Source organism: Gracilinanus agilis, chromosome 1 (genome assembly GCF_016433145.1).
Source record: "Gracilinanus agilis isolate LMUSP501 chromosome 1, AgileGrace, whole genome shotgun sequence".
Lineage (NCBI taxonomy): Eukaryota > Metazoa > Chordata > Mammalia > Didelphimorphia > Didelphidae > Gracilinanus > Gracilinanus agilis.
In genome coordinates this window covers 507,533,017-507,554,788 of record NC_058130.1, presented here as the reverse complement: position 1 = coordinate 507,554,788, position 21,772 = coordinate 507,533,017, and the positions used below count along the sequence as shown (strand labels likewise).

Here is a 21,772-nt window from a genome sequence, read left to right as displayed (position 1 = left end):
AATATTTTAGTTCTGTTTTAGAGATGAAAAAACGGGACATGTCAAGAGAGAAAATTTTCATGTCGAGTTTAAGACCAGGCCTGGTTTAACATTCCTGGAACCTGAGGATTATTCATCTCACAGACGCAAATTGCCTTTCCTTTTTGTCACCCCTTAGGATGAAACATGACAGCTGTTGATCTCCTTGAGTGTTTTTTAGCACTTTGAGAGCAATGATCTGTGGAGTGAGATACTCAATAGAGTAAGAAAGGCAGGCATTTCAGAAAGACAGATAGTGGATGTTATTGGAAAAAGAACAATGTCCTCATTGCTGGTACCCTCAGGTGACTCATTAGGAATATTATTCACCTGTTTCCCTTAAGTCAAGAGGAAAAATGTGTAAGGATGAAAAACAGTAGTAAGATTAAAGGTGGGAAAGCAGGGCAATTTACAAGAAGTAATTTCTTTTAAAAGAGGATTTCAAGGGATATTCTTTGAACACAGGCATTCCAAAAAAGGTATATTTTAATAGCTTGTAAGCATGAAGAATTTACAGTTAGTTTTCATATCCTTTTAAAAGTCACTCACCATTAAAATAGTCCCAATATGATTAGAAACAGCTATAGAGAGCACTAAAAGTAGGCTTGTGATTTTTATAGGTTTGCTGAAGCACAGTTTTTTTCCTCACTTCCCCCTCTTCCTAGCCCCCAATCTTAAATATTCCAGTGAATTAATATGTATATAACAATTTTATTTCATTTCCTGGTTTAGCATAGTAGACCTCACCATCTCTCAATGTTTCACAACCTTCAAGATTTGGAATTAGAAATATTTGGCAACAATGTCTAACCTTCTACTTCTTACTCATACAGCCTTCTCATGAATGACCCTCCGTTTCCTTTTCCCACCCCTATTTTCTCTGTCCATCTTCCCCACTGAGGTTTCATTTGCCTCCCTATCTGCCCTTAGGCCTATATTTAACCATTAAAATGGCTCATTACATTCATTATCTCCCTAATTCTCCACCATTCCCAACCTGTGAATCATCAGACTTGATGAAAGGCTACTATACAATTTCTCTGGACTGTTTAAATCAGAGCTGTTTAATATTGTTGAAGAAAATCTCTTACCTGCATTGTTTTTATCTAATAAACTTCATTAAGAAACTCAACTGGGCCAAAAAATACTTGGGCAATCAAGAAATATTCATTAAGTGCCAATAATTTGGTACACTGGGTATTCTAGATACAAAGAAAAGCAAAAATAGCCCTTACCCTCAAGGAGATTACATTTAAATGTTGGAGAAAACATGTAAATGTGATATTTATATAGTGTAAACTGGAGACAAATTTAAGGGGAATGCAGAAATAAGTGGGAAAATAGGAAAAAACCTCCTAAAAGGATTTCAGTTGGGTCCAATGAAATTGAGGGAGCTAAGCGCTAGAGGTGAGAAGAGAGTATTCAGGTGTAAAGAAGAGCCAGTGCAAAGATACAGAGATGGGAAATGGAGTATCATATACATATGGAGGTGGAAGCAGGAGTACTGTATCATATGCAAGTAATATCAAATAGATCAGTGAAGCTATATCCTAAAGTGTGTGTGGTTACATTTAAAAGAATTAAAATATAGAATCAGATTCTAAAAAAAATTTAAATGATTACAAGAGGATTTTTTAAATTTCTTCCTAGCTGTAGTAGAGTTTATGGAGAGGGGATTTTGCTGGGTCAAAGGGTGTGCACAGTTCAACCTCTATTTCCTATGCTCCAATTTATCATGGTTTGTTTGTTTGTTTGTTTTCCCAAATGGAGGTAGAGCACAAATGTGAAAACTAAAAGCCTGAAAAGGGAGGTTTCTCTCCCAAAAAATCTGATTTAAGTATAACCTCAAGTGGCCTTTGTGATTTGGACATATTTAATTTCCCCCAGCCTCACCTTCCTCATATCTAAAATGAAGGGGCTGTTCTAGATGATTACACTATGGAATGACTAGAATACATGTTACTTACGTCCACTAGAATGTCCACTAAAGGGAAAAAATTGTCTTTGTTTAAAAGTGCTTGAATTTTCTGAAAAGATGTCATCCTTCCCTAGGCCAGCATCTTCTTTCCACTAGAAGTAGATTCAATCTACATTGGCTAGTGTGAAACAAAACAAAGCTGCTAGTTCTGAAAGTGTTGATCTGGGCTAAAATCAGAATATAAAATCTAATTTGTCCTATAGAACTTCAATGCATTTATCTCTTTGCAAATGGACTTTTAAAATCTCAACTTTATCTTAGAAACAACTTGCCATTTCTAAACAATTGTATGTAGATAGTCTCTCAGGACTTGGTTAAAGAAGAAAAATAACTACTGCCCAAGTTTTTCTCCTTAAAGTTTCAAGATCTGTTTGAGTTATAGAATCAGTGTTAAAGAGCCTCAAGTGAACACCAGAAAACAAAAGCAATGAATCACATCATCCCTTCATTCTACTTGATCAATTCATTGGAATCATCACTGCCCCTCAAAGATCCATCAGTGTTTCTCTTTCTAGAGTTTATTGTATCTTGTGAGTAAACTGCTTGGTCATGAGTCCATGACACATTTAAAAGTACTTTGTTTCATGTACACATATGATACCTCTGTTCTAAAAGTATTCTTTTCCTTAATTCATTGGTACACCTGTGAGACAGTCAGAATTAAGGAATAAATTGGTGGTTGGAGCAAAGTAAAACTAATTGGCCCACCTGAGAATCAAAACTCTTCAACCTTGGTTTATTAATTAGCACCTTATTATAATGAATTGGGAGGACAGGAGTGAGTGGAAGAAGTAAAAAAAAAGAGACAGAGGAAACAGAGAAGTCAAGTGGACTGACAATTAAAAGGAGCAATTCTCTGCACTCACAGAAAAATCACTTATGCATTCCTAGAGCAACATTTCTCCCAAGACTCCTAGGGAAAAGTAGAAACTATATCCAGACATATTCAGGCTTTTGGATCCCTGCACAAGATTTATGCAGTTCAGAAATGTCCTTGTTGAACTTATTTTATATATATGGTGATTATATACATATATATATATAATCTGCATATAATAGAGATGCAGATTCATATACATTCCTCCCTTTTTGGTTCTACTATATATAGGGAATTGCCCATTTTATTTGATGATTCTTAACGTATTTATGTGTATATTTGCATGCATATACACATTTTTTATTATTCCTTTGCTTTTTTACACCTAGGATCAGAGGTGGGGATAATTCAAAGGGAAATATGGACAAGCAGAGCAATATTGCTAGTACCGTGTTAAGTTTAATATATATGAAAAGCGACAAACTATATGTAGTACTTACATAGATTGTGTATGATTCCTACTTTCTCACCTTCTTTATTCATGCAAATATTCATATTTAATTATTTTCTGGTTCACATTTTCTTTAAAGAGATTGATTGTATAATAATTAGTATATTAGCACATTTTATAGATTTATAAGATTTTACTTGGTTTTTTTTTTCAACTCCAAGCTGGTGTAATTAGGAACCATTTGTGTGTTAGAAATTGTGAATAATCAAAAGTATTTAGGTGCTTGTCATAAATTAAAAATTGGGAATAATCAAAATTCTTATTACTGAAAAAATAAAATTAAAAATATTTTCTTAGTAAAGCTCACAATTTTTTTTCCTTTGATTCTTCTAACCTTTTCTCTGGGCTTAATTCCTTTTTTTTCTCATCTCTTCTGCTCCTTTCCATCCACTTTCTCCCTCTCAATAATATTTTTTCTCAATAAGTCTTTTATTCTTCTCTGTATACTTTATTGTGAATCATATTCTGAAGGTTGATGGGTAGTGGTGATTACTGTAAACTGTCCCCCAAAACCAGCAGCCTATTGAGATCATGAAATGTGATGCCTAGCCAGAAATCAATATGGTGCACCCAAAATTGCTATAACATTTTAAGTTGCAGGCATTTTATCACTTGGTGCCAGCTCCCATAACCTTTTTGATTTATGATGCTATCCTATATATCAGAATTTTAAATCAAAATGAAAAGGAAGAAGCACATGTATATATAAACTTAAAAGTCAATTTTACAATCAAAGTTGATAAGCTTATATATACATATATTTATATTTACAAACACACACACACACACATAGCCAAACATAATTTTTTCATTGTTGTTTTAATCAGATCTGTGATTTCATAGACATAAGGAACAAATTCATTGTGAGGAATTTATTTTATCAATGCATATCAAAGTTATTTCTGAAACTTATAATCTTTGACAATTGTCTGGGTCACTGATAGGTTAAATTATTTTTATTCACAGTTTCTATCTATCTATCTATCTATCTATCTATCTATCTATCTATCTATAGCAGGGGTTGGCAACCTTTTTGGCCATGAGAGCCATAAACACCACATTTTTTAAAAATGTAATTTCATGAGAGCAGTACAGCGCTCACAGTGCGCGCTCCTGTAACAGTGCGCACTCCTATAACAGCAACTGAAAAAAAATTGACTTTATGGCTCCTGCAGAAAGAGCCATATCTGGCCCTCAAAAGAGCCAGATATGGCTTGAGAGCCATATGTTGCCTACCCCTGATCTAGAGACTGATATGTCATTGGCAATATATCATTGGCAAAGGGCAGTGATGGTGAACCTTTTAGAAGGGTGGGTGATGTAAGAAATGTCCTCAGGCAAAGGGGAGGGGAACAGCCCAACCCCACAGTCCTCTGGCTTTCTAGTAACAAAATCTGGTGAACTCTGTGCTGGGTCAGTGGTGCATGTGCCCACAGAGATGGCTGTGAGTGTCCCCTCTGGCACACATTCCATAGGTTCACCACCACAGGAACAGGGAATTAAAAAGGCATTTACAATTACAAACTTACAGTTTTAAAGCATAATGCCTGGCATAGAATAGGCTCTTAATAAATATTATCAGTTGATTGATAGCATCAGTTGATTGATAAGAAAGTTGTTTGGGTAACCTAACAGTACAAGTGATGTGACCAGGGTCACTGGCAGAGAGAGAATTTGAACACAGGTATTTTTGACTCAGAGGCTGACAATCTATTATATCATATTGGTTAGTGGGGAGGGTACATATGTGTGTATATCTATCTATCTATCTATCTATATACATATATGCACACATGTCTACATATATGCATATAGAAACATATATCTACAGATTTATACTTATACATAAATTTATATTGAGCTCAGCAGATTACAAAACATGATTTTAGATAGGCAGTATAATGTACTAAGAAAACCAATGGCATTGGTTTGAAAAGAATCCTATCCAAGTCAGATTGAAAGGTGTCATTTTAAAAAAACCCAGTACCATCTACATCATACCCAATAAATGGTCATTCTAGTATCTGCTTAATGATCTCTAAAGATGGGAATCAAGACAGCACTCTCCTCTTGTGAATAACCTTAATTGTTAGGAAGATTTTCTTCATATTGAATCTAAATCCACCTCTCTGAAACTTCTATTCATTACTCTTTGTTCTACTTTCTGGGGTCCAGAAGCACAGTTCTCATTTGTCTTCCAAGTAGCAGCCCTTTAAGTACTTGAAAATAGTTATGTATCTCATAAGGTTTTCTGTTCTAGACTATCTCCAATTCCTTCAACCACTTCCTATATAGCATGATCTTGAAGACATTCATCATGCTGGTCCTCTTCCTTTAGACCACGGTTCTTAAAATGTTTTGTCCAAATATGAAAAGAATATTCTAGAAGTGGTCTGATCGGGGCAGAATACAATAGAACAGTATCTCCCTCATTCTGGGCACTAAGCTTCCCCTAAATTAGTTTAAAATCATAGCAATCTCTATGACAGCCGCAACACATGGCTGAGTTTGCAGTTTTATAAAAACCATTAAGATTTTTTATTCGTAAAATAGTCTAGCTATACCTCTTTGTCTTGTACTTGTGAAGTTCATTTTTTTTTAAATTTTAAGGTAAGACTTAATGTTTATCCTCATAAAATTTAATCCTATTCAATTTTGCCCAACATTTTAGCCTGTTGAGATCTTTTAGGATCCTAATTCTGTCATCTAGCATATTGAATTTCTCTTGATTTTGTGCCATAGTAGCCAGGTCCTACACAAGCCCTCCTGTGTGTTTGAGCTTCCCAGAAACCCTGTGAATAGCAATGCTGCTTGCTAGGAGGCCAGGCTTCCAACCTTCCCAGTGATCCAATATCATTAAGGCTCTTGCCACTGGTCATTGGATTATATTCAAGGACCTTAAAGACTAGGTTTTTAGGAAGACTATACATTCTACTCACCTTCTGGCATTAACAGAGCACCTCCCATCCATAGATAGTTTCCCTGAACTCATTCCAAAATAATTGGCATACTTCCAAACCTTCTTCTTCCCATTCCAGGGATTCTAAATTCCCAGCTTCAGGAAAAAATATACTCCTTTTTGGGCCCTTCTGTCCATTTTCTCATTGTTATCAATTCATCTCTACATACCTTCTTCCACTGGAATTTCTGATCTATAACTGAAAAATAGCCTTTCATTTTAGATTTTTTCTTTTCTAGTTCTCACCATCTTTAGGACTTCAATGGATCCCTCCTGATGGCATTACTTACTGTTACCTAGTCCATATTTCTTCTTTTAGTGTATTAGGGTAATATGAAGGAATATACCAAATGCTTTGCTAAAAATTTAAGTAAACTTTATCTCTTACAATGACCTTAATCTAAAAGTTCAATAACCCTGTCTAAAAGGAAATTAAGATAGTTTGCCATTGTGTAAGTATAAATCCTGACTCTGCTAATATTTTTTAACCTTGGACCAGGCATTTCTGCTCTGTAGATTTGAGTTTCTCCATTTCTCAGATGAACAGGTTGGAATAGATTTATTTCTATTGTCCCTTCCAGCTGTAAATCTATCTTCTACAAGAGTCCTGAAAAATGAAGTTCGGTTTTTCCTTCTAATGACTAAAAGGAATTTATTTAAAATCATAAATATAATTGTCTATTAAATCCATTTCCCCATCCTATTTGTTTATAAACAGCTGGGCCATTGTTAATATATTCATGGAATTCTTGTAGGCTTAGGAAACAATGAGGAAAGGAGTGGAAACTGATAAGGTCTCTGGAGTTCTAAATTTATGATCCTATTAGCATCATTATATGACATACTTTCCTTGACAGAGGTATTCTTATAGCTTCAGAGAAGTCCTCTTATCTCTTTATAAATAACTGAAACTCACTTCTAATGATTAAATATTTTCTAGTCTCTAGCCTCCAAACAGTCTTTTCTGAGGCCTCAGGGACACAGAGATTGTACTCATTGGTGTGCCTCCCACACTTTCTCAACCATCATAGATTTAGAAATTTAAAGACCCCAGAAGTTATCTAGTCCAACCTCATCATTTTACATGTAAGGAAACTGAGGCCCAGATATATAAGTTTTTTGGGCATGACATAGTCAATGTCAGGGTAGGATAAGCTTTTGGTCTCACTCTGTGCTTAATCAGGTTAGGGACTACTCAAATTCTAGCCTCAGGCTTAGATGTAAGCTTTTGATCTCACTGTGTGATTTTGTCCTGCACACAGTAAATTGCCTTGTCCTGGGGCTCTGCCTTGAGCTTTTCACAAGAGGATGAGGAGGGACCCCCCCCCTCCCTTTGGGTCTACCAACTACCCCAAACTGGGATCTATGTCCTCAACACAGGTCCAGACTAGGACTCCTGGCTTTGCTCTGGACCCACACAGATTAGGCTGCTTCTAGGCTGGAATTCTGGACTTCACTCCAGGTTTAGAATTTCAAGGAGTATGGGTTGGTTGAAACTCTATTTGCCCTGACAGGGTATCAGCATCTGGATGTTGGCTTGAGCTCAGCTTCAGAACCTGGCACAGCAGATGTGGGGAGGTGGGGTTCTCTCTTGGCTTGCTCCTCACTCCTTGCTATAGCCTCCTGCTATCTGTGCTCCCCTCTCACCCCAGTGACCCAGATGTTCTCTCCTACCTTTTAGGTTTTTCTCTTCTTGAAAGTTGTTTCACTGTCTCCTTGTTGGTTCTTTCACCCCTGTATTTGTTTTGTGGTTTTATTTTATGATTGATTGAAGAGGATTCTCATGGTGACTTTGAGCTTCTCTGCTCTACTCTGCCATCTTAGCTCCCTCTATGTCCCTTTGATTGTGTTCAGTTACTTGGCAGGGTTTGTGGGATATTTCAGCCCACATCATATCCATCGACCCCTAGCTGCCCACAATGTTCTTTCCATTGTAGGTTTCTCTCTTCTGATCAATCAACAAGTATTTATCTGGTGCCTTATATTTGCCAGGCACATTGCTAGTCAATGGGGATCCAAAGAAAAAACCCAAACAGTTCTCTCAAATTATGGTCCATTCCTAAATGTTTATCAAACAGATATCACCTCTGCAACACATCTTGAGCTATTATGAAAAACAAAGAATTGGGGATTCTTTTTGCAAAATAGCTTAACTAAAAATGAATTTTATCAATGATGAGAAGGGAGACATGAAAAAAATAAAGAGGAGGATGTAGGCTAGATAACAACCAATAGTTAATGCTCTTCCCTTCCTCCAACTAAATTGTATTTTCTACTCTTTGAACAAGTATTCCCACTCCCTTTCTAGCCCCCAGAAATAATATACTCTTTGAAAATAGATTGTTTGGTTTTGATATTTGTATCCCCAGTACCTAGAAGAGCATCTGGTAGTTACTTGGTTCTTAATAAATGTTTAACTGTAGAATTAGTGAGCTTTGAGTTTGCCTTTGTGTGACTGAATTATTAGTGTAAAGTTACTATTGTGTTACTAGAGTGGATTAATGGAGGCTGGGAGGAATTTTAAGAAAAAGATTATAGTGATGTGAGATGAAGGAAGAAAGTTTAGTAATGAATCCTTAATCCTATCTTTCTGGTTCATATGTTTGAGTTAGGCAATCTCACTAGAGAAGAGTACTTCCTTAGATCATAAAATCCAGGAAATTACACTCCATTTACCTTGGTTACCATCTGAGACTAAAAGTTGATGCTCAGTCTCTGAAAGCAGGATACCAAATTTGAGGATCATAAATTTATTTGCAGCTGTGACCATTGTCTAGTTCCAAGCTGATTTCATTAGTTCCTTAATATCTTGGCAGTGTTTTTTGAATTGGCCCTCTTGGGCTCTTTCCAGATCATGACATCTTCATTGAACATACACACACACGAGGAATCTAGCATCAATAGTGGGGAAACATCACTGGCTTTTTGTCTCTTTTTTGTGTCCAAATAATCTATCCATGGAGTCCAAGAACTCGTTCATCCTCCAAGTTTGTTATATTGCATGAATGAATCAGTAAGCATTTATTAAACATTTACTTTTTTACCAGGTGAAGGTTCCACATATATATAAAATCAGGACAATCTCTCATTAAACAGGGTATGAGGTGGATTAGGGAGGAGAATATAACATGTTCACAGATACAAAATACGAACTAATAATTCCTGAGGAAATCAGGAAAAACTTCTTGAAGCAATTGACATTTGAGCTGAATGAATTTCGAAGGCACCTAGACATTCTACAAGGTACAGTTGAGGAGGCTAAGGTTAGAAAGCATTCCAGCCATTGAAAAGAAATGTAGACAATAGATAGAATGTCATGTATAAGAAATAGCCACTACCCTTACTTGACTGGAGTTCAGAGGATGTGAGGGATAGTTATATGTAATATACCTAGAAAGAAAAACTAAAACATATTGTAAAGAGCTTTAAATGCCAAAAAGAAGGCATCGATAAAAGTGTGTGTGTGTGTGTGTGTGTGTGTGTGTGTGTGTGTGTGTGTTTTGGGCCTGTGATTCCACTGGTAGAGAAGCAACTCATGAAACTCCTACCAATGAAAATTTGCAACCATTGTGTAATTTGTAGTCTTGGAGATTTAACTGGAACATAGTGGGGAAATATTCTGTGTTTAGAATGTTGAAAATCTGAGTTCAAATCCTGCCTCTGCTGTTTACTAAATGTATGACCCTAGTCATGTCAACCTTTCAGTGGCTGAGTTCCCTTAGCTATAAAATGAGCGAGTTGGACTATTTGACTTCTAAAGTTCTTGCCAGCTCCAGAACTATGATTCTACAAATTGCCCAGAGTTACACAGCACAAATGTGTTCGAGATGACACTTGAATTCAGTTTCTCCTGCCTCCAAGGGCAGTCTTCTATCAGCTGTGATGCTGCTTCTCAATTATATGCATGTGTACATATGTACATGAATATACACATGCACATGTCTACAAATATACACACACATGTGTGTGTATAAAAATCTATTCCACAACATTGGCACATACAAACACAGCATTGCAGTATGAAACAACTTCTCTAGCTACAGGAAAGTTTTATGCAAAATATTTCTAGGACTAGGGCAATATAGGGAATTAACTCAAAGGAGAAAAGAATACCTCATATACTTTTAGTACCTGACAAATGTGAAACTTACTTGATCAAAGTTACAAACTTAAATCAGAAAACCCAGACATTAATGCTGGATTTAGTCAGAGGCACTGAATTAGTGTTTCAGTTCTTCTACTCCCTGAAGACTTGGACATATCACTTAACTTCTATGCTCTTCAGTTGACTCATTTGAAAAATGAGAGTGTTGGACACTATGACCGCTTGTTTCCTTGCCAGACAGAAATCTATGATTTGATGATTCTTACCTTGGTCCAGTATTCAGATGATTAAAATTGATATGCTCCTTTGAGTTACTGTAACTATGCAGGGGAGTGTTTCTACTGTTGTTGTTGTTCAGTTATTTCAGACTCGTTCTGATCCCATTTGGGTTTTTCTTGGCAAAGATACTGGAGTGGTTTGCCATTTCCTTTTCCAACTCATTCTACAGATGAGGAAACTGAAGCAAACAGGTTTAAGTGACTTGCCCAGGGTCACACAGATTTTAAATGTCTGAAGCTAGATTTAAAGTCACAAGATGAGTCCAGGCCCAGCCCTCTAACCACTGTACCACCTAACCACCCAGCAATTCTATAGTTCCATTGTTAAGTAAGGATATTTTTTTTCTCTAAGAGGCTATTTGCAATGGAAACTCTAGTTTCAATCTCACATCCTCTCCTTTTGCTTGACTCCAGCTGCCTGAAATTTCTTAGCCAGCAACACAAGAGTTTTGCTGTTAGAATAACCCCTATCTTTCTGGAAACTCACAGAAGGGAATGGAACTGATAGAATAAGAGCTGAAAATCATCCGATCCAAACCTTTTATTTTTCATATCAGGAAACTTAGGCTCATAAAAGATAAGTGGTTTGCTCTCATTCAAAGTTTTGCCCTCAATTTCTGTCTCCTAATATGATTGTTTTTCTTAGGCTACCTAGAGCAGTACTCGGAGATTTCCTGACATTTTATAACATCAGTGAGTTTTTTTCCCCATGATCATCAGAGTTATGTAAATTCATTTTGTAGCTGTGAATAAAATATTTAAAAGCCAACTGCAAAAATAGAGCAGCAGGTGGAAGTTTGTATCACTATCGTTAGCTTTGCTAAATACAGAAAGAAACATGCCATCTCACATATTTTAATGACTATCTGTCACCTTCCTTACTGATGGGCCATTCCCTAGATCCATTCTTCATTACTGAGGCTCTGTTAGGTGCCTAATCCTATACTACATGTCATAGAATACTAAAGGGGTAAAAGACATGGTTTTTGGACCAAGTATCACAGAATCTTAGATTTGGAGCTTTAAGAGAGCTTTGAGGTCTTTTAGTTCAACCCCCTCATTTTATAGATAAGGAAGAGGCCTAGACAGGTTAAGAGGTTTGTGCCAGGTCATACAATACAGTGTTATGATTTGAATTCAAGTTTTCTTATTCCAAATTTGAATCACAGTGTCAGACTATGAGAAAGACTAAGTGTTACAAACAAGTGCTATTGTTTGTCCATCACTTTATCATTTTTAAACCCTTCTGTCTTACAATTTATACCAAGTTCCAGGATTTAATGCTATCAGTTCTGAGACAGAAGACCAATAAAAGTAGGCAATTGGGATTATATGACTTTTCCAGGATAAAATAGCTAGAAAGCAATTGAGGCCAGATTTGAATCTAGGACCTCCTGTGTCTAGGTCTGATTCTTTATCCACTAAGCTACCTAACTAACCTCATCCTTCACGTTCAAGGAGGGTCAATGAAATCATGGGGGTGATGTCCTGACTTGCATATAAATTGGATTTAAGTAAAACAGAATTGTTCAAAACTATCAGCTTCATTCTCTCTTCCAGTCATCAAAGTTCAGTGGCAAGTCAAAAATCAGGATGACTGACAGTGGCCCAGGATACCACGGATGACCTTAGTATCTCCATTGTCTGACCAAGCTTTAAGCACTCCACAAGTGCCTGCTTCAACTGCCTTCATGACCATTGGAACAAATTGTTCTCATCCACCCATTCCACAGAAGAAAGCCTTCATATGCTTGAGGCAGACATTCCTCCTAACTCATTGAAGGGTTTGAGGCCTCTCAGTTAACCTCAACCTGATTTAGCCCATCTCCTGAGATTGTTTACTGGGATGTGGCCACTGCTCATGCCACAGCTTCTTGGGGCCACAGGTGAGAGTTGGGTAAAATGAGGACACCAAAGTTGGATGAACAACCCTGAAATGGGTTCAGTAAGCCCTCACAGCAGAGGTTCTAGTCCTCCAGGAACATACCCATATGCCCTCAATGCTCCAGTGATTCAGAGATGGAAAAGTTCATGGGGGGCAGCTGGGTAGCTCAGTGGATTGAGAGCCAGGCCTAGAGATGGGAGGTCCTAGGTTCAAATCTGACCTCAGACACTTCCCAGCTGTGTGACCCTGGACAAGTCACTTGACCCCCATTGCCCACCCTTACCACTCTTCCACCTAGGAGCCAATACACCAAAGTTAAGGGTTTAAAAATGTAAAAAAAAAAAAAAAAGAGTTCATGGGCAGCAATGATTTAAAAAGGCCTCATGGAGGTCATGGAACTTGAGTGCATCCTGAAAAGTGATCAAGATTTAGATGGGTAGTGAAAAGTGGGGAAAAAAACTATTTCAGGCAGGATAAACAGAATTGTGGAGACAAGAATGAAAGTTGAATGTTCCTGGTATAATGAGGAGACAGGTCTGACTGCAGTGAACGGTTCATTTCATAGAAATATTGTTGCTACGTAGACCTAGTGAAGTGCTATGAAGGGCATTGGAAAACAGATTTTGGAGTGGGGAAGAGTAAGGACATTATTGTGAAGACAAAAGAGAAATTGGAAGTTTGTGAGAAGAGGTAATATAATGAAGAAAGTATTTTAGAAAGATTTGTTTCTTGTTGGTTTGTAGGATGAAGCTGTACCAGCTCAGGAGAGCTAATGGTTAAATTTTAATTGTGAGCATTTATCACAAATTAGCAAATGCTAGATTTTGATTGATTGTTTTATTGATTGTCTAGACTTGAGAGTGATAGAGAAAACATTAATAATGGAGAATAAATTTAAAATATGCTGTGCATTCCTTTGGTAAGGGCCTGGATTTAGTTGTTAAACATTTACCAGCACAATTGCCCAGATGAAGTTATTTCTCTTCTCTGGGCCTCAATTAATTTCTTAATAATGCCTAACATTTTGTATGGTACTTTGAGGTTTATAAAGCCCTTTGCATACATTACTATACTACACTAGCCCAGTTCCAATATAAATCATGAAATTCTATTGTGATAGTCATGAAGAATTAAAGTAGGATAGATGGTGGTAGTGCAATTAGAAAGGAAGGGATCATAACAGACTTCTTGAAGGAAGATTCAACCAGAATTCCTTGACTGACTAGAAAGGAGAAAAAAAGGAAATGAAAGATGCTGAGGTGTTGAGAGCCAATTACTAAAAGAATGGCAGGAATTGATTAAAAAAGGGAAGTTGAAAGGAGAATCTAGTTTGGTAGAAATGTTGAACAGTTCCATTTCTGACATGCCACACTGAAAGTGGCAAAAGAACATTTAAGCCAAAGTATTTATTCTTTAAGCATTGGAGTTGTGAGACTAGAGGTCGGGCTAGGGGTTTTGACTGATTTCACAGCCAGCACCAGAATGACTCTAGCTGAACCAGAGATGGCGTAGAGAAAGAATATGGGATTTTAGAAATTCCCATTGTGGAGGGGGACAGTATATGAATTGAAGATAAAAGTTATAAAAAGAGAAAGAAGAGTGATCTGAAAATTAGGGGACAGCTAGCATGTGTCAAGAAAAGCAAGGTAGGAATTTAAACAAGGAAGAGGTGCTCGAATGATGTCAAGGACTTAAAAAGAATGAGAGGAGAATTGGTTGTTATATTTTGGCTACACTGATCAAAATTCCCTTATTTTATTTTCAGTAGAATAGTTGAGGCAGATCCCCATTAAACAAAGGCTGCATGATGCCATGCAAAGAGTCCCAGTAATCTGAGTGTGAGTTCTAGCTCTGTCATTTATAAGTTGTATGGGACCTGGGGGAAGTGACTTCACTTCCAGGATCTTCAGCTTATATGGCTCATTGAATGGTTATTGTTTAATCTAAAAAAATGTTTTTAACTGCTATGAGGGGCAACTAGGTAACATAATGGATAGAGCATCAGGCCTGAAGGCAGGAGGACCTAGTTTTAAATCTGATCTCAGACATTTCCTAGCTGTGTGACTCTGGGTAAGTCACTTTACCCTGATTGCCTAGCCCTTGCTGCTTTTTTGTCTTAGAATTAATACTAAGACAGAAGGAAAAGGTTCTTAAAAAAATCTTAAATTTATGATGAAAAATACTATTCACAGCTAGAGAAGATGCTGTCGGGGTCTGACTGCAGATCCAAATATGCCATCTCCCACTTTATTTCCTTCATGGATTCTTTATTGTGTGTGTGATATGTGTCTTCTATCATGACATGATCAATATGGGAATATGTATTACATGAAAGCAATTATACAACCTATATTAGATCATTTACCAGCTTGGGGAAGTAGGGGAAAGGAGGGAGGAAAAAATCTAAATCTTTTAAAATGTCAGAAAATAATGATGAAAAATTATTTCTACAAGTAACTGAAAAAAATGAATAAATAAAATTTTAAAAGTTAAAAAATGATTGTATAAAGAAGGCAAAAAGGAAATAGTTCTTGTCTTCAAGGAATATACATGCTACTTAGAAAAAGGAATTCTAAACTGGGGTCCACAGATCTGAAGACATTAAAGGGTCTATGCACGATATAAAAAATAAAATTTTTAAAAATACTTTGATAGCTATATTTCAATAGAATTGGTTTCCTTTTTTAATTTTATATATTAAAAAACACCATTCTAAGAAGGAGGCCATGAACAAGAAGGAGGCCATGAACCCCACCAGAGTGCCCAAGAGTTCCATACCACAATAAAGGTAAAAAGCTCCTAACTCTAGGATACAATACATACACAATAAATGCAAGACGAGGAAAACTGAAAAGGAAGCATTAATGACTCAATCAACAATCACTTATTAAACACTGTATTATGTGCTAAGGATACAGAGTGGGAAAAAAAGCAAAAATAGTCACTACCCTCAACAAGTTTATATTTTATCTAGGGAAGATTTTATGTGCAAACATAGGTATATACAAAGTAGATACACAGTGACTTAGGGGGAAGGTACTACCAACTGATAGCTGAATATCCACAAGCTCTGTAACCCTAGGCTTCTATTTGTCTTAATCCACTGAAGAAGGAAATATCAAACCAACTTCTTGCCAAGAAAACTCCATGGACAGTATTGGTCTGATATGGTCCATACAGTCACAAACGGATGGACAGGACTGAATGACTGAATGATAACAGCTCCTGGCGGAGTATCAAGAAAAGTCTCTGAAATTAAAAAAAAAGAAAAGAAAAGAAAAGTCTCTGGTATAAGGTAGCCTTTGACTTGATCCTTGAAGGAAACTAGGAATTCTCAAAGATAAAGGAAAGGATGAAATTCACAGAAGGAAATGGGGATTAATAGTTCAAAGGTAGGAGATGGATCTTCATGTGTAAAATACAGCAAAAAGACCAGTTTGGCTGAACCTCAATGTGCATGGAGAGCAGGATATACTATACCTGTTACTAGGATGGGAAAAGCTTTAAAGAGCAAACAGAGATTATATTTGGTCCTGGAAATGGCAGGGAGCCATTTTGTGGACTGAATAAGGATATGGTAACATTTTTTTTAATCCTTACATTCTATGTTAGAATTGATACTAAGAATTGATTCTAAGGCAGAAGAGCAGTAAGAACTAAGTAATTGGGGTTAAGTGACTTGGCCAAGGTAACACAACTAGGAAATATGTGGGGTCAGATTTGAATCCAGGATCTCCCATCTTTAGGCCTGGTGCTCTATCCACTATGCTACCTAGGTACCAAATAATATTTGTTCTTTAGGAAAATAAGTTTGGCATCTCTGCAAAGGATGGATTGAAAAGGGGGGAGATGGGGCAAAGATCAATAAATTCTACAGCAGTAATTCAAGTGAGAGGTGATGACATTCTGAACTAAGGAGTGTAATAATATATTTGACAGCCATGTTGAAGTCAGGATGATGGACAGTTACCTGCTTAGAATGGGCAATGAACTGAGCATGTCAGGAACTTGGCAGGAGCCAAGGGCAGTTAAGCTTAGGTATAAAAGCAGGAATTTGAACTCACAGGGATCTCAGAATTGAGATACTGGATTGAAGGGTGGTTTGGGTAGGCCTTAGGTGAGCTTTATTCAACCAGCAACCAGCAACCAACTACAAATCTACTTCATTAATCCCTGTTCCTGAATTTCACTACCAAGAACAACAACATCTTATTCAACAGAGTAACCTCAATTTAGGTTGGGCCTGTCTGGCCCAACCAGGCTGTTATCTATCAAACCTGATCAACAGTATTTTCAAAGATTATCAATAATATCATTAGCTTTGATTAGTTAAGGACTTCCTGTTCTCTTTCTCCCAGCCATTATCCTGCTCCTCCTTCCCTAAGTCTATTAGTAATAAATAATCTTAAACTTACATCTGATTTGAGCTTCATCAAGAATCCTAGGGGCTCTAGTGAATCATATCCTGGGATAATTTGAGGGAAAACGAGTATTACATCTTGTAGAAACAGTGATCAATCTGCAGTCAATCTTAAACATTATCCAAAGGCACAGGGCTTCAGTTGAGCAAAAATAACTGTACAATTCTAACAGCAGATTTCTTGCTTAGCTAGTAGACCTGGGATACTGTTATCATGTGGAGTTTGGGATTAGCAGATACAACATATTCAGACAATATCTACTGCAGCAGGTGATCCTTTTGGGTTCACTATTATATCTTAAGTGTCTCACATAGGATTCAATACCCATAATTAACCCTGCTCCAGATCCACATACCACCTTGTTAAAACAGGAGATCCTCTGAAATATAAAGGAAGATAAGGATTTGAGAAGCAGTAATGAGGAAAGAGCAAATTCCAGACATGGGTGATGGCTTATAAAAATATTTTGCCTCTTAATTTATTATCATAGAGATCTCCCTTTATTAGTGCAGTTCAGCAACTGTTTAGCAACTTATCGCTTTGGGATTCTGCCCAGGACATTGAGAATCTAAGTGCCTTGTCCAAAATTATGCAACTGATTTGTGTCTGAGACAACTCGAACCCATGTCTTTCTGATTTTGGTACTACTCTCTATCCTCTATATCATTTTCTTTCTCTATGCAAACAGAGAGACAGTAAATGGAGCATCTATTCTGGGAAATATCTATTTAGGGGATTTTCAGTATGCTTGGAAAACCTAGTTTCCCTGTACATGTTTATGTTAATTATGAGTGCCTGGCTTCATAAAGGGGGACCCAAAGAAATGAGGGCAGGTTCATCTTTGGACAAATATTCATACAAAACCTTTTTAGAAACTGACCAGTTATCTGGTCATATTCCTAAGACTTCTTCCTGATATTTGTCATTATCTAGATTTTAAACTAAATTTTTCCTTTTTCTTCCTTCAATTTGGCTTTAGGTATACATTTTGTGAGTGCCTCTATGCCCATGATAAGTAGAAAAGATTTTCAAAATCCTCCTCTTCCTGTTCCTACATACAATTACAGAGTAAATTTGAGAGATTTCCCCCTTACCCCTCCTTTGTGACAGTTGGGAGGAAAATGAGTTAAATAAGTTGAGGGTAGATAGCCATTTATCTAGCTCTTTACACATGTTATCTCATTTAATCCTCATAACAATACTGGAAAGTAAGTGCTGTTTTTTTCCCCATTTTACAGATGAGGAAACCAAGGATGAGAAAGGTCTAGTGACTCATACAGCTAGTCATTGCCTAAAGCAGGATTACAAGCCAAAGTCTTCTTGACCCTGAGTCTAGCTTTCTATTTGCATCTCATCACCTAGCCACTGGGATAATGTTGTCTTTCTTCAGGCAGCCAGACTAGTGGTATGGAAGAACCAGTGTTTGCCATCCCAAAACCTGAGCTCCTGTACCATTTCTGCCCCCTTGATACCTCTGTGACCGTGGAGAAATCACTATATTTTATGGACTTTAATTTCCTTATCTGTAAAATGAGGATGATAGTATTTAAACTACTTACCTTACAGGAATGTGGGAAACATGGAAGGAGATAATGTATGCAAAAAAGTTTCCCAGTGTTTGAGATCTATATAAATGCCCGTCCTTGTTATTAAGTCAATTTCTGTGTCTTCAAGATAGGCTTTACAAAGGGATAGCTGCGGTTTTTCAGTGGAGACTGGCTCATAAATAGGCGACCAGTCTTTGCTTTGGGTTTCTGGAGGAGATTTTACATTCACAGCAGTCTTTGAGAAACAGGGTAGCAATTAACTGTGAGGCAGTAGATAGCATAGTGGGCTTCAGAAAGAATGCTTAGCTTTGGATCTTGGTCTTGGTACTTACCAGCTGTGTGACTATAGATAGACAAGTTACTTAATTTATCCGATTCCCTGTTTCCCCATCTGTGAAATGGGAATAATAATACCTATGCTTCATAGTTTTTAAGGTTATATATAAATGTGAGTTGCTGTATGGTTAAATGAATGAAAAAGTATTTATGTACTTAAAATGTGCCAAGCATTGTTTTATTATTACCAATAATATTAAAAATAATAACGTGGAAAACAGTGTGGAAATGGGGTGGTAGCTAGAGAACCAGGCTTCAGAGCCAGGAAGACCTTGATTCAAGTTCTCTTCATCAATTCACTTAACCTTTTAGTCCTATAGAAAACTCTCTAAAATTACAAGGTGTAAGGAAGGTGCTATCCCCATTGGCAGAAGGAGTTTCATGATGTTGAATTTCCTAGATCATTGAACTCAGAGGTCCAGTTCACACACACACACACACACACACACACACACACACACACACACACACAAATACAGAAAAGGCCATACCATTAAATTATTCTCTAAACAGAGGATCTTGTCCTACCTTAAGCCTGTACTTTCTGAGCCTTGATCATCTCTAGAAATATAGCAGACTGGCCCATAGCAGGATAGCTATAATATCCAGGAGAATTCCAGGGAAAGGACATTTCACAGTAAACCTTTTGATCCTTATTCAACCATTTTATTCTGCTTGGAAGAAAATCAATAAATCAATAGATAAATATTTATTAAACATTACGTAGGCACCACAAAAAGAGAAAGGATAGTCTCTACTCTTGAGGAAGAGCTCACAGTTTAAAAGCTGAGACATCAGGCAAACAACTGTGTACATACAAGCTATATACAGGATAAATTGGAAATGATCCACACAGTATGAGCTACTATTACTGGTAGTCCATTTTAGAAATAGACGGTGCTTGGTAATGCTGAAGAAACAATGAAATATTACTTGGCTATTCCCTAGTTGCCAATTATATTTGAATACCTTTTTCACAGAGTTGTGAGAAAAGACCTCTGCAAATATTCTAATCTCATATAAATGTGAGTTGTTATTATTACATATATGTTGCAATCATTCCAGTGGCCTTAAAGCTGAAGGTAAATCATTAAATGAGTGATGTTGGGAACAAACTAAAATGAATGTCTAAATCCAAATCAAGTCAGTAAATATTATTGAGTGTTTAGTATGGGCCACACACTCTACTAGGTAGTGAGGAAACCAAGACAAAAACAGTCATGAATGAAAGCAGTATTTAGTTCCAAGTGATAAAAGGTAGACACTGCCTAGAAATGATTTGCTTTTTATAGTAAAGTTTTGCAATAAAAAGAATGAATTAAGGGGGCAGCTGGGTAGCTCAGTGGATTGAAAGTCAAACCTAGAGACAGGAGGTCCTAGGTTCAAATCTAACCTCAGACACTTCCCAGCTATGTGACCCTGGGCAAGTCACTTGACCCCCATTACCCACCCTTACCACTCTTCTACCTAGGAGCCAATACACAGAAGTTAAGGGTTTAAAAAAAAAAGAATGAATTACTCCCTGTGGTCCTCATAGCAGAGCCCATTGGGCAATATTTGCATCTGGGGCAGCAAAAACCAAACCCGGAAAAATCATATGAGGTATACCCTCAAGCCCCCCCCCCCCTTTTTTACAGGGGGAAAGTGACACTACTAACACAAGAGAGAAGCTACTCTCACTTTCCACCATTCCCTTCTTTATTACACAGTGGAACCTAGACCATATGGAATCAAAGAATTTTCTCCTTGGGACAGTAGCTTATCTGACCATCTTCATGTTTCCTCAGAGGATCCTATCTATATCTTTGTTACCCTTTGCCTGGGGCTGGTCCTCAACTACCATCAGCACAAAGAGGGAGAGATACCACTTTTGCATGATTGAATAGGACTATTGTGAGTCAAGAATCAGTGGGGCAGAATTGAGCAGTTTGAGTTAACTTTGCCCCTAGCAAGATGGATCTGGGTCCCAGCTGTGGGGCCTTTGGGCAAGAGGAATATAAAAACAATTTTAGAAATTTTTCAAGGAGCTCCTGAGACTCAGTTAACTTTCTTGCAGTCTGCTTATCAGCTTTTAGCTGTTTTTTGCTTTCCTGTAAATTGTTTTTTACTGCCTCAGAGGCTGCTTTTTCTTAGAAGTTTCTAAATATGTTTTTATTAAAGAAATTATTTATCTGAACCTTCAGGTACTGAGTGATCCATTGTGTCAAATATGGAATCAAGTCAAGGATATTGACACAAACATATGGCAATTCCTTGACCCTTGTCTTCCAGAAAACTGGAAGTGGGGACCCAATGGAATAGAGAACACAGCCTGGGGGGATTGGGAAAAATTCAGCAACAATCTGGCCACATGTTGGGAGAAGGCAGCTGAATATTAGGCTCTTTTATTTCTATGTTGTAGAAACACTTCAAGTACTTTTAGTGCCCTCTAAATTTGAGACCCTGGGGCAAGGACCCAGTCAGCTTGCCCTAGTTCTGGTTCTGGCTATGGCATGCTTATCAAACTGTGACAGAATTGTGACCACACAGGGAAATATTACAAAAATATTCTTCAGGTTTCCAGATGCCCAAAGTCCATGCAATTATGAGTAACTACATACACATGGAAACAAAAACACACTCTTTTTCTTCAGTTTTTCTCTCTATTACCTAAGGACTAGAATTATATGGTATTATGTGTTTACTACCATTCTTGCCACTGGATAGTTTAATTTAAAAGGTCGTTTTTAGGGTGTGTTTCCTTATATGAATTCTTGAAATTTCATTCTTAAAGTCAGTGTCGTGCATTAGCCTTTTATTTAATATTAGCTGTAAGCTGTAGCATGTACGTAGATACTTTTATGTTGAATATACAACATAGAAAACTAGTTGGTAAGTTCATAAACATCCTATTTTTCATTTCTATCAGCAACAAGAA

The 21,772-nt window shown here is 37.1% G+C and overlaps 1 protein-coding gene across 1 annotated transcript in view; it reads left to right on the top strand.

Moving 5' to 3' along the window:
* The window catches only part of CLVS1 (clavesin 1), a 180,875-nt gene that overhangs the window by 95,834 nt on the left and 63,269 nt on the right, over positions 1-21,772 (top strand). The gene's annotated exons all lie outside the window — the stretch shown is intronic.